Source organism: Cryptomeria japonica, chromosome 1 (assembly GCF_030272615.1).
Source record: "Cryptomeria japonica chromosome 1, Sugi_1.0, whole genome shotgun sequence".
NCBI classification, from domain to species: Eukaryota; Viridiplantae; Streptophyta; class Pinopsida; order Cupressales; family Cupressaceae; genus Cryptomeria; species Cryptomeria japonica.
The window spans coordinates 137273562-137291158 of NC_081405.1; the positions used below are offsets into that span (position 1 = coordinate 137273562).

The 17597-nt window shown below is 28.8% G+C and overlaps 1 long non-coding RNA gene across 1 annotated transcript; it reads right to left on the reverse strand.

Annotated features, from left to right (window-relative positions):
• Nucleotides 1-961: 961 nt before the first annotated feature.
• LOC131065301 (uncharacterized) lies at nt 962-16476 on the reverse strand. Its single transcript, XR_009111399.2, has 3 exons — nt 16025-16476; nt 15866-15934; nt 962-3735 (listed from the first exon to the last, which is right to left on the reverse strand). It is a non-coding gene; the product is annotated as an uncharacterized LOC131065301 (long non-coding RNA).
• Nucleotides 16477-17597: the final 1121 nt, after the last annotated feature.

Below are 17597 nucleotides of genomic sequence, written 5' to 3' on the forward strand. Positions count from 1 at the left end.
ATTTTTTGCAAGGATAAGTTTAGAAAATGAGATATTTTCATTGTATGGATATTTATGAAAGAGATTGTAATAGTTTTTTATTATGTTTGTATCTTGAGTTATGTATGAGTGAAATATATATTTAAAATATAAATAACTTTTTATATACATTTTTATTTTTCTAGTATCCTTTATGTCTATAAAGTATTAAGATACTTTATAGATATTATAATTAAACTTTAATTTCTATCAAATTATTTAACTTGTATAGAGAGAGGATAAAAACAAATATATTGTTAACTTTTGACAAACCATAGGTGACTCTTTGCATAAGGTTTATTCGTCTCTTCCTTTTTATTTTATTTTCTATTTTTATGGTTTTTTGTTCTTTTTGATAAAAGGTTCAGGAAAATATACAAACACCTCAATATTGTAAGTGAGCTACCCATTTCTAATATAGAGGAAGATCATTTTTTCAATGGTAATTTGTTCAATAAACTACAATAATTTATCATTATCCATTAGGTAAATTGACAAAGAGATTTTAATGATGAAAATGCTTGCCAACAATACTTAATTGTAAGGAAAATAAACATTTTTCTTAATTATCTAGGGTAATGATAAATGTAATTAATTAGCCTAGACATCATAGTTGGGATAGTTAATGGAACTACAATAATTGTGACAATTAAATAGGAGGATAGGTACACTTAGTTTTATAATTGATGATGGATAAATAATGATATTATTCTAAAAAATTCAACACTGTGAGAAAATTAATTTCTTTAGTCTCCTGAATATAATAAAATTTGAATTGTCATAGAAAATAATGTAAATTGGTTCCAAGTACCATAAGTCTGATCCCAATTATTGGACCCGATCTAACAAAAAGTGTGCCAAAAGAGTTGCTTCCCTTCACCTTCAAAATATTTAAATCTATTGAGGTGTTGTCTAAAGATATTGAAATCTATTGAGGTGTTCCTTAATAAAAAACACTATGAGAAAATTAATTTCTTTAGTAACCTGAATATAATAGAATTTGAATTGTCATAGAAAATGATGTAAATTGGTCCCAAGTACCATAAGTGTGATCCCAATAATTAGACTTGATCTAACAAAAAGTGTGCCAAAAGAGTTGCTTCCCTTCACCTTCAAGATATTGAAATCTATTGAGGTGTTGTCTAAAGACATCATTGAGGAGTTTGTTAACTCCATAGGTGAATTATGTGCTCTCCTATGTCAAAGCCCTGATGTAACAAAATAACAATATGAGAAAGACTAAAGACAACATTCAAAAAAATGTAGATGACTTCTATGATGATATGTAGATTTGATTCTTTTATTGCTCTTTAGAGTCGAAGTGTAATCTTATTATCCTCCTCTTACATTTGGCTGCCTAGCATGTATTTAGTGCATGATGAATGTCTTTAAATATAATGGCATAGCAACATGTCTCACAAAATAAGTGTTGGGTTTTCTCATAATTGTTAGTGAAAGGTTGGGGGAATATTAAAATCTGAACTTGATGCCTTGGGATTCAAGGATCAATTATGTGCTCCTCGAAGTTGACTGGGATCAACACTGAGTTGTATACATATGATTAGTACGGATAGGATGGTAATCTTGAGTCAAAAAGTGGATGGGTGAAAATCAATACTAATGAAGGCAAGATAAAAATGAATAGATAGTAAATGAATGAAATTTAGTGAAAAGAGAAGTGAAATAATAGACAAAAATTAAGCCATGAACTAAACTTAACACAAGAATATACCACTTATCAATATTTTATTATATTATTTCCATCATAATAGACTCACACCTAACCTAAATGCAAACAAATTTTAACATGTCAATACAGGAGAGCCACATGATAAATCCATCACATCAACCAAAAAATAAAAAACCAAACGAAAATTATGGTAATGTGTAGACAATTTGATTGAGGGCCAACGTCGCTTCTACCCGAAGTAAAGGATCTAAATTAACCCCCGAACTCTGCTCCACCACTTAGTGGGAAATGTGAAGCAGAGTTAGTGGGAAATGTGAAGCACCCAATATGACTGCACCATGTAGCCTTGGGCTTAAATTAAAATACTTTAGTAATATGTTATCCTCTTCCTCAAACATTACTAGATAAAGTTTTTGTGCGACAACGTAAACACAGTCATCTAAGTGAATCCCGTGATTTTGAAACAATAGAGAAGACAGGGCTCTGGTTGATGATTCAGATAATTCTAATGGCTGCTTGTCTGTGAGCGGATTAAATCGTATGCAATCAATCATAATTTCTTGATCAAATCCTGAGTCATTGCAAGAAGAAAAGTGTTTCCGAGGCCTGAAATAGATAATTAGGGTTTAAAATGGGTCGAACTCCTTGCTGTACGAAAGTGGGTCTGAATAGAGGGCCATGGACTCCCGAAGAAGACGATCTTCTGGCTAAGTATCTCCAAAAACACGGCGAAGGAGGATGGAGGACACTTCCTAAGAAAGCAGGTATACAGTTGTACTCAATTTTGTTTAGGGTTTTTTTTCTTTCATTCGTGTTTCTTCGAGATATCAGTGAAGCAATTTTAATTTAGCTCTTTTGCTATTGTTTTTCAAGGTTTGCTTCGATGCGGCAAGAGCTGTAGATTGCGATGGATGAATTACCTGCGACCCGATGTGAAAAGAGGCCAAATTCTGCCCGATGAAGAAGACATCATTCTCAGATTGCACCGACTTCTGGGTAACAGGTATGTCTAATTATACCGCAGCTCAAATCTAGGAAGAAAAAAAAACCTAAAATGAAAGAATTGAATCAGTGTATATCATGGGTTTTCACTTTTCAGGTGGTCTTTAATAGCGGGACGTATTCCTGGGCGGACTGATAATGAGATCAAGAACTTCTGGAATACCCACCTTAGCAGAAAACTTGTGAGTCAGGGAATTGATCCTCGAACCCACAAACCCCTTGCTGAATCAGAATTTCAAAACCATGATGACAATAATAATGTAGGTGTAGATTCTGAAAACAAGCTCAGCCCAGAAGTTTCTGATCATTCTCAAGATAAATATGCACAAACTGGTACTATTGTGGCTGACAATATTCAAGCTGCTTCTAGACCTGGTGAATACCACCATTCCCCACAGCTCAATAGTGAGGTTTCCGAAACTCAAGTAACAGGTGGTCTTAATCAGGCTTTCAATGATGCCTGCAAAAGTGGTTTTAAGAGATTACCATCACCTGTGTTTCAGGATACACAATACTCTACTAACGCTGTTCACATGAATCCAACCTTGATTCCCTTTTCTAATGCTTCTTTAGAAGTGGGTACACAAGACCATGATGCTTCTCTATATTTGAGAAGAAACTCAATCACAAATAGCTATTTTGTGGCACCTGCAATGACAGATTCAGTCCTGCAAAGCATTCCAAGCTTTTCAGGCACTGTCAATGGGAATTCCTCATTCGAAGGTTTTCCAATGAACTTTGAACAATCTGAGATGCAACAACAACGCCATATTCCTGAAGAAATTCGCATGGACATCAATTCCATAACTCCAAGTTCCATTGGAGAAGATTGCAATTCAGATATATTTTCTTACTTTCTTGAGTCCTTCACTGATGAAGATCAGTTACATGATGAAATCAACAAGCATGGTGCCTCTTCACTCTCGGAAAACAGGCAGCAATTCTCAAACACTGAAACTCCAAACCACCATGGATATGACATGTGGTCTTCGATGCACCCACCATCACAATATCCGTCCAGTTTCCTGAAAGAATGCAACAAATAGGATCATGGTGAGTTGTATTTATTATTATTATTATCTAATATTGTTTGGCCATGTTTATGTCTACTTAGCATTTGTAAGTATTATATTTGTTTTGGACAAAGCTATTTAAGACACAACACTGATTGTGAAGATGTGAAAAAGAGTATAGTTTTGTATTGTATTATTTGATTGTAATCAAATACAAACTGCTGTATTCTAGCGAATTTCATTAATAAATATATAGTTGTACTTTATTAAATTTTATATGTTTGGGGTTTATTTTGTGAATTAATCATTGAATATTGGCTTCTTATTCACTTAGAAATGGAAACTTCGTTAATTTTACTTCTACATCAAATGTCTATCAAAATATAGATGAAATGAAATAGAAAACTTCAATCAAATTTCATCAAAGGCATGAAAAGGAGTCAAAATTACAAAGCATGAAAAAGAGTTAAAACAATTCATGGATTCTTTACAAAGGCCTCTCTCTGACTTTTCATATATATAAATCAACTTTGAAATTTACACTTGAAGTGTTTTTCTAGGCAGAAATAATTTGAAGCAAACAAACTGACTAAGCCAAGTATATTCCTTAAAATTTCTTCTTTTTCTCTCTGAGGATTTTACTGTAGAAAATATTCTACCTGTTCTTGACTCAAATAGAATTTTGAAATTGGTAAAACTTTTTCTTGAAGTGGAAGAATTAAAAAGATTGTTATCATTTACTTCAGAAAGGAAAATAAAAAAGGATTCAAACACTTAATGAATCTCCTAGGCTTTTATGTCTGTGATCTATTTTGTTATTCTACATGTGGTCTAGTTTCTCATTCAGCATAATGGATTCAGCTACGTTAAATTTGGTTTTTACCATTTGCAGGAAATTGCAATTGAATAAATTATCTTAAGCTAGCATAGGAGCTTGTACACCTCTCATTACTAGCTAAGCTAAATTTACCAATACATATCAACAATCTAACGACCTTTACAAAATTCATGGAATCAGGAATACAAAAGATAATCGCTGTAGTGTATGTTCTATAGTAATTGATGGCTTATTTATTGGAATTGAATAAACTATCTTAAGCTATTTTAGGAGCTTGTACACCTCTCATTACTAGCTAAAATATTTACCAATACGTATCAATGATCTATCGACCTTTACAAAAGTCATGGAATCAGAAATACAAAAGATAATCGCTGTACTGTATGTTCTACAGTAATTGATGGCTTATTTCTTGTTTTGATATCAGTGGACATGAAAAAATAGAAAGAGTAAGACATATTATGGCTAGTTGAAAGGTGAGAAACATAAACTAGTCCCAACAATTCGTCTGTACAAACAAGCCTGCGATTTTTTTTCTCATTATAGGTCAGCTAATTTTTAGTTCATTATTTTCTGCATCTAGAGCCCTTGGTGAAAATATTGGTAATAAGATAAACGTTCAATAACTATTCAACGGAATACAATGATTTCTCTCTGATCTAAGAAGGCATCTCAGATTTAATTTCATTTTTTTTTGACGACTAAACTCAATAGTGCTTAAATCTGGAAGAAAAAAATAGAAAATCTTCATATTTTTCATGAAATCAGCTAATTGAAAAAATAATTGAAGAATAAAAAAGTATGGATATCTAGAGGAGCACTTACAAATTGGCATAAGGTTACTCCTTTTAGTACTAAGATGGATGTTTTTGTTAGCATCATTTGTATTTTTTAAATCTTCTACCAAGAACATTTTTGTCAACACTATTCTTTCCAATTCTTTTTTGGCAAAAGGATTCTATCCGATATGTAAAGTTAAATTGTAATTCATGCATAAAATTTGTGCTTATCCAAAGATTTCATAAAGGCTTGTTTTGATTTAACTTTTATTATTTTGAACTATATAAACCTATTCTCTGAACTCTACTTGATTCCTGAAATGCTTACCATGTACTTCGTCTTTTTTCAATATTCATATTCAATTTTACAATTTTATCCTACATAAATTCATATTCCATTATATTGTCAAATTATTCACCTACTATCATAGGTTGTCTTATTTTAGACCAAAATTTGATGTTTTTGAAAATATCTTCATGTTTTATAAATTACACATTTGAAATTTTTTAATTGAATGTGACTATTTTATTTTTAGATATTTTATATGTTTTTTTTTAATAAAGAGGCCAACCCCATACTTATATTCCATAGCTCCTACCCTAGTGGATCTACCATTTTATTTTATAACTCCTAAATTTCCTACTGATTTGGAGTGGAATCTAGCTATTTTTATTAGTTTCCTTTATGGATAATTTATTTGGTGAAGCATTCTTCTCCCTACATGGTGGTTTCCCCCTCCTTATCCTTATTTTGAGGACCTAGAGAACTATGTTTCATGGAATTTTCTCTTCAGTTGTGAAAGAAAGGGGTTCCCAATTTGCCTCTCAACTACACACTAAACTTAAGTTTGTGTAGTTGTCTAGAATTGGGTTTGGAATAGTTTAGGATGGATCTTTGTATTGGTGTTAGAAAGTTTCTATTTATGTTATTCTTCTAAAAAAATCTTTCCTCACTCACTTCTAGTTGCATCAAGTTGCATACCTCATCCTAGATAGTAGTTTCTATTCTAGTTGTCTATGCATATCCCTCTATGCATTATATATTGACACACCTCATTGTAAGTTGTATATTTGCATGTTGAGCATTATTTTGTTGACCTTGAGTTGCTACACGGGTGTTTTCATTCTATCTAGTTGATCCAAGATTCCTACACTTTGAGTGTTGTATTGTGCTCACTATCTTTGCTATAACATCTCACAACTATTCCTTTTTTCATTTCTAGTTATTGTAGAATCCATTTTGTTTGTGTTGAAATGTTTTTCCTTTTGTAAAAGACTTTGGACTCCTTCAAAAAATCAGTTTTACTTATAATCAAAATTAACTAATTAAAAGAAGCAAAAAAGAAGGAATAAAATGTTGACATTCAATTTGCACATTATAAAATTAATCTTAAGTGGTACAAAAACAAGTTTAGAGAGATAAGTGATAAAAATGATGAATGTATTGAAGTAAATATGAGGATCTAGAGAATTGTATTTCATTAGCTATTATCCAAATGTGGAAGAAAGGGCCTCCTCGATTTTCCTCTCAGTCACATACATGGTTTAAGGGTGTGTAGTTGGATAGAGTTGGGTTTGACATAGTCTAGGATATATCTTTGGTTGTTGTGTTATGTTTAATACTTTCACTATAGCTATGTTGTTTCTATTTCTTTTTAATTTCTATTTTTTGTAGAATCCATTTTATGTGTCTTGACTTTTTTTGTTGTAAAAGGTTTTGGACCCTTTCAAACATCTACTTTTACCTATAACCAAAATTAACTAGTTAAAAGGAGCAACAAAGTTGGAAATGAAGTTTGAAATTCATTCTTACACAATATAAGATCAATCTTAAGTGGTGCAATTTGTTTTTGGGTAGAAAATTAATCTTGAGACAAGTAATGAATGCATCGAAGTAAGAGAAATTAAAATATAATAAATAAGGGATGAATGATGAATACATGTATAAATAAAAATTAAATTGAAATGGATAAGAATTGGTGTATTGTTAATGCTAATATTAAAAAGTTTTTTATTTATCAATTCAATTATTTATTTTTGAAGAATAATAGATAAATAAGTTTACAAGATAAAAATAAAATAAAGAATGTGTAAACAAAACATGATAGAGTACTATATCTTAAATAAATAAAAAATATGTCCATAAATATCATCTTGAAATATTTTATGTTGTGGTCCACTTAAGGCTAATTGCATGAAAGAGATCTTCACATGGGGGAAACATCAAGATTTATAAAAAGGTCACCTATCCCAATACTACTCTACTTCAAGTGTGGATAATTAACAAACATGTGAAAATAAAATTAGAAGGAAGTAAATTGAGAAGGACAAGAATCACAATATGAATCTAAAATAATAAAAATGAGTCTCATTTATTAATATATAATTACATTAAAGATATTCTATGGTAATATACACAAAATTAATTAAAAAATATAAATATTTAAATTTCATAATTATTAAATATCTAAAAGATATAAATATATATTTCAATATTTGATTATAATTTAACAAAAACCATCAACACTATTTTATTTCTTTTAAATTAACTTTTTTATTTTAATTTATCCATTGACAAAAAAAGACATAACCAATAAATATCAATAGAAGTTTAAAGCTTTGTGACTACCACAACAATATTATGACATGAACACTACAATATATATTTATTAAGCTATCTAAACAATTTTATTAATAAAATGCAACACCAATATTTCCATATTCATACATTAATAATATATTTTATTTGAACAATGCTCTAACCATACAAACTTAAAAAACTAACTTCCTTAATTTCCTCTAGCTAATTACTTTTAATAATTTTCTTTCCTCACCTATATCAAAATTTACAACAAGATACATTTAAAATCATTAGACATAAAAAAATAAATATAAACAACGAACTAGAAAAAATTGAAATATTGATTTATTACTATATTATCAATAATTTATCCTTAGTTTTTTATTCAATATTAAAATTAGATCTATTAAAAAAAAATTCTCAATAAAAATATTTGATAATTATTAAAAAATACTTTATTATATCACATAAATATATATTAAATTATTATATTATAAATTTTAAAATAAATATACATCATATTTATCAACCATTAAATTAATTTATACAGAATCTAGTAATTTAAGTTAAATTATTAGGACTTATTTTAAAAAGTGTAGTTTATAGATCTTATTTTAATTTTTTAAATTGAATTAATAAAATATTTTAATATTTTTAAAGGCTGAATAAAAATAATCTAAAGTGTGTAACATGCTTCAACATCTAATTTTAATCTAATTAGTTTTTCTTCTGTAGCTAGTTTTTTTTTTTTTTTTTTAAGCTAGTTTTTCTATAACATATTTCATACATTTTGGGTGTTGCTTTGTGGTTATGTATTGGTATAGGCCTATCCCACTTTTATTAATCGAAACACTTAATTTTAATCTAACTTTTCCCAATACAAAAGAGATTATAATAAATCATATTAAATTCAATCTATTAAATTTAAGAATATCTTACATTCTTCCATGGAGATAATAATGTTAGAAATTGAATATTTCATTTAAGACAAGTTAATAAATTTTTCTTCACTCTAGATTTGAGATATAAATATATTTAATAAAATATTTTAACCATATTTCATTTCTAAATTTTATTTAGTATTTTGAAGATTTTTATCTGACATAATTTGAATTAGAGTATACAAATATTTTTATTTTTTATATTTTATTTACAATTCAATTATTTTAATATATTGATTTATTTATAAATTGATATAAATATATTAAATATGTCTATAGAAAAAATAAAAAATATATCTATATGATCACTTGAGAGGTCTAATTAGACAAGGAAAACCAAAATTTCATATTTTTTAAAACATATTATAACTAAAATTATACTTATGTCAAAGCAATAAATTAGGAATGAATTTTTTCTTAAATAATATAACAAAATAAAATAAATAAAAATTAATCAATACAAAAAATAAAAAATAAAATCTTATATCTAGATGTAAAAGAAAATAAATAAAAATTCAGTAAATAAAATGAAATTACTCTTAAAGTCAATAATATTTAAATAGTTCTAAAATAAAATAAAATCTAAGTAAATGTATTTAAGATATCTATAATTTAATTTAACAATTATTTTATTTACTACACAAATATATGAATGCATAGATTAAAATTTTTTTAATAATTTTTTAACTTTATCTTAAAACTATTTTATTCACTACATACATATTCTTAAAATGTTGATTTACTCTATATCATAAATCATCTCTTCGTGTGCACTTATTATCATATTCTCTATTAACAATAAAGGTATTTGATATTTTATTTTATTATTATCATTACCACTTCTCTTTTTTAATATAAAACTTAAACAGTATTTTTATCCAAAAATTAATATAGAATCTAATTATTGAGTGCTTCTAATCAATAGTGACTCAATGATCTTTTTTAAATTTATAATTTGTCTTCAATTTAATGAAAATTATGTTCCATCTAGTGAATCTATATATTATTTTTTCATATGTTAAAATAAATTTTATTTGATATTTCATCAATAATTTTTTCTTCCATATAAAAAAATTATTATTTTTTATCTAATCTAAATTACTATTAAATCTATAATCTCTTACAAATTTATTTTAATTTAATTATTTTTTCACATTCCATTAGAGTTTATTTATGATAATAATCTTATAAAAATTTAATTATCAAAACACCTATCAATATAAATCATGGAGAATAAATGTGTAAAAAAATATATTATAATAGAATAAGATTCATAGTTTTAGGTGTGGAAAATATGGAGGGATGATATGTAGTAGGATCTCAAGTCAAAGAAAGTAAATGACATAGGATGCTCTATAGAACATAAAGTGGCAATAAAAACACCCCTAAAAGTAGATGTGGTAAGCATTAAAACATGAAAGGAATCAAAGAAAAAAGTATTACTACATTGAAAGATGGGCATGGCCACCAATGGTAAGCATTAAAACATGGAAGGAATCTAAGAAAAAAGGTATTACTACATTGAAAGATGGGCATGGCCACCAATGGCATGGATAAAGTAGGTAAGAATATAGGACATTTAAGGTACTAAAAAGTGTTTATTTTGGAGTTAGGTGAAGAGGTTATAAAGTATATGGAGACATTTTTTATTATTATATTTTGTTAGTTTTAGTCTAGTATTCTAGACCTAAATAAATATGTTTTTGTAGATGTAACAAATTTTTTAGAATTTTTGTGATTTAATTGAATGTATGAATATTTTTTATTATAGAATATGATCCAATTAATAATACAAATAATATTTTAGATAAATTTAATAAATTTATTTGGTTCTAAGATATGATCGCTTTATCTAAAATGAACCCGTGACATGATAGGGAAGAAGTTAAGTGTTAGTTAGTAAGGTTTAACTTTAAAAAAAAATCAAGGTCTCCACTATTTGGGTTAGAATGTTAAGCCTTTCACATCAATATTTGCCTCCATCCACTTTGAAAATACTAGTGATTATTTAGCTAAATTTATAACTTTATCTAATGAAACTTAATATCATACAATTATTGTGATGACCATGATTTTATTATAATTTTTTTTTTTATGAACTTCCTTTAGATATTGGCTTGCAAGTAGATAAAGATATATAAATAGCATTTAGATTAAGTTAAAAATAATTCCAGTTCTAGAACTTTTTCTAATTTAGTCATATGATAGAAATATGTACAAAATCCAAATATCCTTAGGAGGATTCTACCCAAGGAAGGATGCCTCTCCTTACATCAACTACTTAGATACCTTTTTGAATTGTCATTAAAAAGCCCAACATAGAAGTTAAGGCAAGAAAATAATGCAAATTTTGTGTAGTGACTTTTTGACAATGTTTTAGTTCATCTAGGAGTATTAAAATATAAATTTTTTTCAATATTTTAGCCATAATATGTAAGAATAATGTTGAGTTTTAGAAATTTTAGGAAGGGTTGGATATGGATTCATTTATTTCAAAGGATAATTTTCTATTAGTGATGAGATATATAACATGAATGTAGAGCCTATCCTTGCTTCTCCAAAGAAAAGTGAATGAACAACTTCATCAAATGAGAGAGTGAAATCTAAAATTAAAGCCTCACTCTACATGATGTTCTAGTCTAATTTGAAATTTGAAATAGAAATCCCAATTATTTTACTAGTAGGAAGCTTTTAAAGACTGCAAGTTATAACATGGATTCCACAAGATTTTTGAATTAGTTTATCTCTTCAACAATTTAATAGTAAATCAAATATGTTTGTTTATTATAGTGATTATTAATGTAATGTAAAATTTCTATTACAAGAATCCTAATAAAACTCCACTAAATTATCAAAAAAATAATGTATTTCACTTCAAAAATTAATGTTTAATTTTTTTTTGAAAATATAAAAAACCTACTTTCTATATTTATATAGTTAAATATAAACATGGAAACTCAAAAAAAATTAAAGTTCCTTATTTAAAATGTCAACATATTATTATGAAAAATATTATATTAAATTAAAAATAATATTCTTTGTCCTTGCATTATATTATTTATTTTATATATAATTATTTTTTAATAAAATAATTAATATTATATAAAAAAAGAAGGTACTCAATTTCTTCACAAAACTATTTATCCAAATACCATTAAGACATCACTATATCTTATCTTTTCACTTAATTCTTTTATGTTGTTATAAATATTAATTATATCTTAATATCTTACCAGGTTTCATTTTTAATATAATTGTTTTTAAAATTGAATTAAAATTAAAATTGAAAATATCTTTATAATTTTAATTAAAAAAATTATAAATTAATTTATTTCTAATATAAAAATTAATAACCAAATTAAAAAAAATAAAACATTTCACTACACTATAAAATAGAATAAAAAATATTTCAAAAATATAGAACTATGTTAGATTAAACTAAAAATCAAAAGAAACCTATTGTTTATTCTAATATAATAACTAAATACCACACATTTGAAAGCTGTCAATAACGGATAAGAATTATGTGGAAACCAATGCCCTCGCTGTGCATTCTCTTATCCACCAAAAATTCCTGAAATAGAATGACTAACGCCCAGAATTTTGAGTTTCAAATTGACACTAAATTTATATGATTCTCTACCAATTTTGGAAACAAATTAATGGACTCAAGGTTAGATTTCATGGGCAGTTTTTTTTATTCTTTTGTTTCCTCCAGGGATGAGACGACTTATTCTCGTAGATCTGTAAACTTATTTTAGTGGAAGCATTGTTTTTTCTCTCTACCGCCTGATATTTCTTAACCATATTAAAAAAATGAATCCTCTATTATGATCCCTCTGCAGTCTACATTAACAAGAATGAAAGTTTTGACAGATGCAATCAAATACTTTTTGACATTTATTCAACTTGGTGAAGATCTGGTATTGCTCATATAGCATTTGCTCGAATAAACTCTATTAATTCTAGACAAAATATTCTGAGGTATGAGGAATTTCAACCACAAATGGGTTGGTAAACCCAAAAAATGGATGATATAAACCAGTTTTAAAAAAAAAAAAAAATTATACAAGAGCTTAAGCCGTCATGAAAAGAATGATAGAAGCACATATAACAATACATAAAGATCACTAACAAGTGTGATTGGCGAACTGAGTTCAAGATACATCCAATGACAGAACATAAAGATCACTAACAAGTGTGATCAGAAAACTGAGTTCAAGATACATACAAACATGATTGCTATTCTACCATTTTAAGGCAATCTACAACAAGCAAGGTAGGCTCCATGGCCCACCAGCAAGATGATTAACAATAACTTCAGCATTCTAGGTAGAAAAGAAATTAAACCTATTCAGATGTCCTTCATTGCTGAGGGTACCAGCTAATGTGGAAGGTTGGAGGTTATACCAAACAACAATTGCTATTTTGGAGGTTAGTACCAATTGTATTATTCCAATAATAACAGATACATAGATTAACATATTTCTCCATTGAAATACCCATTTCCCCTGCTTTCATTTTCTTTCTTTCGCATTTTTCTATTCCCAATGGAACAATTGTTACAACTAACTAAATCATTTACTTGATTCTGTTCACCTACCATGGGAATGCTACCTTTTTTCACTTTCAAATATTCCTTCCTTTATTCCGTTGCATGATGGTTCTTCATCTCGGGGCATTCTTGAAGTACGTCTAGTACTCCTGAAGAGGAAACAATTTCAGCATCCCCTTTGTCTTTTGTGTTCTCTTTGATGATGAATATCGTTCTCAATAACCATTCTAAGGGTTCCTTTCTTCATACGGAGAAAAGAGTTATGTAGGTGCATTTCGTTTTGGTCATGATCTATCCTTGCTCAACACTAATACACTATTTGTTTCCTATTGTTATCAATATATCTATGTTTCGTAGGAATCATGGGACCTTTTCTACCTCGCTAGAGTTTGGACCTCACTCCATCCTTTTAATTGATTGGTTCGTTTATCCAATTGAACTCACTCTGTGTCTGACAACTTAGCCATCTACAATATAATTCTTGAACAACATATCTATAGTGTTTTCAATTTGATTGTACTTATAATTCAACAATCCAGTCATCATATTGTCTTTTGTGTTTTAACTACTGATAGTTGTAGTTAATTTTGTATTTTTATGTAAATAATAAATACATTAACCACAACATATCTGAAGTTTATAATAAATTTTTAAAATAGCATTTAACTTCAGTATGTTGTACATCTCAACAACTTTGCCTGCTTAGATATTGTTGATACAAAACCTCTACCCTTGCACTCTGTACTCTCATCACACTTAGAAATACATGCAATCACTAATATTACATGTTCTTAATATTATAAAAAATTGCACGCAATTATAATTCCTTGTAGATTTATATCTTTGACAAAACAGTACATGAGCTACAATTTGTTGTTTGTCACAATAATGAAAGTTTGCATCACCAAATGCCCTTATTTTATATGATGTCACACAAATGATAGCCCGTCATATAATGACAATAGACTATTCTTAACACTACCCAGTTCAGTGCTAATAAAATTCGAAAAAATATTTACAGTATGATGATGAAGACACAGTACTTTTCAATTTTGCCAATATATAATTAGTAAGCTTTTACAGGTTTTCTAATGTACAAAACCTTGGACATCAGATTGTTAACACTTCTGTGATGTATTAATGTAGCCAACAATTCAGCGAAATTTTAAATTCCATCTACTCTTCCCCACCTTGCATTGCGGTCTATGCAATATTTTTTAACTGACAAACAATTAATAAAGGGCAAATCCATATAATAGAAATTAATTCCCATCGCTCCATTCTCTGACAGGAAAAAAAAAAAAAGGGTGAAGGCCCACTTTAGTTTTATCAATGCAATCTGCCATACATCAAGCACTAACTCCCAAAGATTGCAGTACGGAGGGATCCAAACCTCAGAATCAACTATTTGTGGAGCCCAGTAACGTTTCTTAAACCTTTGACCTTAAACATTCACCTAAATCGTGTTAAGTGAACGTTTAAATCTAAACTAGAATCCAATTGGCTAGAAGATTTTAATGTTCTCTCAAGGATAATAGACTGTTAGGTTTGAAGATAGGTTGTTAGGTAAGAAAAATCCAAAATATAGCCGCTTAAACACGCTCCATTTAAGTGTGGTTTTGTATTCTAATTTTCTCTAACCTGAATAAGCCAAAAAAAAGGATTGAATTTCACTTATCGATAGCAATCAATCTGCTATTAGGATACAGGCTGGATAGGTCTTCCTACAAGGCATATCCACGACAACGTTCTCCTATGTGTATGCACAATTGCCTTTCAATTTTAAATGTCTGAATTGCATAAAGAAAAGCCGTATTCAAATTGTAAAATTCCCCCTCATATCAGTTAAATTTTTTGAAGAAACAATTCATGTCAGTATTACTAATTATGAAAATTATGTCTGCTAATATCATGGATGAAACAATTCATGTCAGTATTACTAATTGTGAAAATTATGTCTGCTAATATCATGGATTGTAAAAATTATGTCTGCGAGTTAAAATCCTCTCAAGCAACTCTGAGCTTCAGGGACGATCCCAATGGCTAATCAAGCGAATTACAAGACACAGTAGAAATTAACACTTTTACTATGTTAAATAAATATTAATAAATTGAACATACATAGTTGATTTTAAAAGAAATCTTTTGATTTTTTATTCATGAAAAGCTTCAAGCCTTTAAGATGTCATATATTTAAGAACTTAAAGCTGACAAACTTTTCTCATAATTAGCATTTCTTTCACACACAATAAATTTCTGCCATGATGTTGACCTAGCCATTGAAGGAAAACAAGAAGCAATGCATATGTAAAGAACAAACAGCTATTATGAGCACAAAATAGTTCTAATTATTATCTATTTCTATCCAGGACCACAATATCATATCATGAAACACACAAACTTCTCATAAAATACTGAAAAAATGAGATAAAACAGAATGTGGCTTACTTCTCAAAATATCAGCCGAAATTCCCGTGTAGAACTTCAACGTATAATTGCATGACCATGTACACACTGCTGCACACATCCAGAAAGTTATCATGTCAATCAAAGCAACTACAAAAAGATAATGCAGGAACAAGTCTGAATACGCTTGATTATACTTACCTCTTCCCAAGCCTTGTATATTCTAAAACCATTCTCAAATGACAGAAAGAAGACGGCTGATACATATATAAAGAGTATAGACAATCAAATACTTTCTTCTTCTTGGTGGAAAGCGTGATACACAATCCATTGGATCAAACCCACCGCGTGTAACCCGAATCATTACAATTGGCCCTTCCACATCATAATGAGAAAATCATAAGTTTATAAGAGTGAAAATAAACCATGATATATATCAAGTGATTTCGCTGCAGATGAGAGGGATGCCAACAACCAATGAATTCATGGGTGTACATGGATTCTAGAATCCATTCCATTATGTTTTGAAGATTTGACTGTCAGACGGCAACTAACGGATTTCCTAATAGCCCCTGAGAGAAACACTGGAATGGTAGGCAGGCTGAGATGGCGCACTATGGTTTTGAATGTGTGCATCTACTCTGGATTTGAATGGTAGCCTCACTTTTGGTCCACAGCAACCAGCACGCATTAAACAAAAACTTTCCTTACCCAGTTTGACTGGCAGCTCCATTTGTCAACTCTGATAAACCATACGATTTTTGTATTATTTTAACTAAAAAGCTTATTTCATCACAGGAAGGTTCAAGGAAGAGAGCTTGGAGTGCACGTAGACCGTTCCGTACAAAATAACTGATAAGAAATTTAAGCTCTTTAAGCCAAATCTTTAGCAATGTGGAATGAACAGCGGAGCTTTTTAGGGGAAACCCTGTTCCCTACAAGCTACGTTTTCTTTTCTGACCTTTTAGCCTGGCTCACTTTCTTGGTATGTATTTTTAAAAAAATTTAATTTAATTTTGTTATTTTGTTGGGGTCTTGTCAATAGAACGAATGGTATATTAATTATCTTGGTCAATGACCTTGCCATCAATGTAATTGATGGTTCGCCAAACTATTCCTCATGTAGGACAAATAACTTTTATGGTGGGAATCATTGAATGTAAATGCACGACTCTTATTAAAATCATTTGGGTTATTTAATTAATTTAAAAAGCAATACAAATGTCAAAATAGATATGTTAATTGAATTTTTTTTTTAAATGATAAATTATTTATATATAAATATAAAATTGACAAATAGAGACATGTATAGTTATTTTATATAGATTACATTTTGTGTTTTGTTTTTGATATAAAAAGCAGCAAAACAAAAGTGCTAATCTTGTATACAAACAACCTAAAGGTAGAATTAATGGTCATTAACAACACATTAACACGACTAAACAATCCAAACATATAATATCAGAAGCACCTATAAACCTTAGAAATATAACATTCTTTAGTAGTATCAGAGTTTAGAATAATTAAACAATAAACACTGAAAAAGACAACCACAAGGTGGTTATGCAAACAGACTACTGCAATCCTTAGTGAGGAATTTAAATAGATCTTTGTAATTGCTCTCATCTTCAACATCCTTCCCAAGAGCCTTCTTTTACAACAAACACAAAGTAGTGGTCGAGTTGTGTATTGAACCTTTGAAATGAACCTAGACACATGCACCAACTTTTTCTCTAGATCAGTCACCTTTACTATTAGGGTAGTCAGGTCCGAA